This window comes from Dioscorea cayenensis, chromosome 12 (assembly GCF_009730915.1).
Source record: "Dioscorea cayenensis subsp. rotundata cultivar TDr96_F1 chromosome 12, TDr96_F1_v2_PseudoChromosome.rev07_lg8_w22 25.fasta, whole genome shotgun sequence".
Classification (NCBI taxonomy): domain Eukaryota; kingdom Viridiplantae; phylum Streptophyta; class Magnoliopsida; order Dioscoreales; family Dioscoreaceae; genus Dioscorea; species Dioscorea cayenensis.
This window is the reverse complement of record NC_052482.1, coordinates 11,203,673-11,204,923: the sequence shown is the minus strand read 5'-3', so window position 1 is coordinate 11,204,923 and position 1,251 is coordinate 11,203,673. Positions and strand designations below refer to the sequence as shown.

General features: G+C 43.2%; 1 non-coding gene across 1 annotated transcript; it reads right to left on the bottom strand.

The window, feature by feature from the left end:
- Window positions 1–652: 652 nt before the first annotated feature.
- On the bottom strand, window positions 653–759 carry LOC120274245. Its single transcript, XR_005540777.1, has one exon. It is a non-coding gene; the product is annotated as a small nucleolar RNA R71 (small nucleolar RNA).
- Window positions 760–1,251: the final 492 nt, after the last annotated feature.

Sequence of the window (1,251 nt, the reverse complement as noted above, 5' to 3'; positions counted from 1 at the left end):
GCTTTGAGCCCTAAATTCTTGTACCATGAATAAAAACTGACACACCCCTTGGGTGTGACCCGTAAGTGTACGGGTTTGTCAAGTTTTTAGCGCTGTTGTCGGGGAATAGATCTTTCACCCTCTTAGGTTCTTTACCCGAAGGAACCTTTCGACATTGGTTGAATGAGATCTTGAACTTGAACAAACACTTCATAGAAGGGGTAAAGAACCTAAGCAAGAACAGAATCATTCATCTTAAATAGAGGGTGAAAGATCTGAAAACATGGCTGAATAAGAGGGCCAATGAAGAACTCTTTCAGATTTTGTTAGACCTTCTATTCATAGGATAGAATCTAGTATTGTGAGGCCACCGATTACGGCTCAGAATTTTGAGCTAAAGCTGGCATTCATCCATATTTTGCAGCAGTCCACACAGTTTAATGGTTTGGCCGATGAGAATCCAAACATTCACATAAAGAATTTCTTAGAAGTGTGCGACATGCTCAAGATTAATGGTGTTACAGATGATGCCATTAAGTTGAGAGCCTTCCCATTTTCCTTGAAGGGGATAGCAAAGCAATGGCTACATTCATTACCTAGAGCATCGATTACTACATGGAAGGAGATGGTAGAAGCTTTTCTTGCCCGATATTTTCCTCCCAGAAAATCTGCAAAGCTTAGGAATGAAATATCCTCCTTCGTGCAAACGGAATTGGAGTCTCTATTTTAGACATGGGAGAAGTTCAAGGAGCTCCTGCGGAAATGTCCTCAACATGGGTTCTCCGAGTAGATGATTATTCAGACTTTTTACAACGGGTTGAACCCTAGCACAAGGCAGTTACATGATGCAGCAGCAGGAGGTACCTTAGGTAATAAGATCCCCAGAGAAGCACGATAATTGATTGAAGAAATAGGTTTGAATAGCTACCAATGGAATGCAAGAGAGAAGAAAGTGGCTGGTCTCCATGAGATTGATGCAGTTACAACGTTGGCGGCCCAAGTGGAGTCATCGAGCCAGAAGTTAGACACTCTAACTTCTCCTAGATTGGCGGCCGTGATGAATTGTAACGGATGTGGAGGAGGCCATGCTCCATCCGATTGCCCGATAGTTATTGGTGGTGCATCCTCCATGGAACAAGTTGATTTTGCAGGTAATGCAATGAGGGGCCAAGGAAATCCATATAGCAATACCTACAATTTGGGTTGGAGGAGCCATCCAAACTTTTCTTGGAATAATCAAGGGTAACAAAAGGCCACGGCACCACCGGGTTT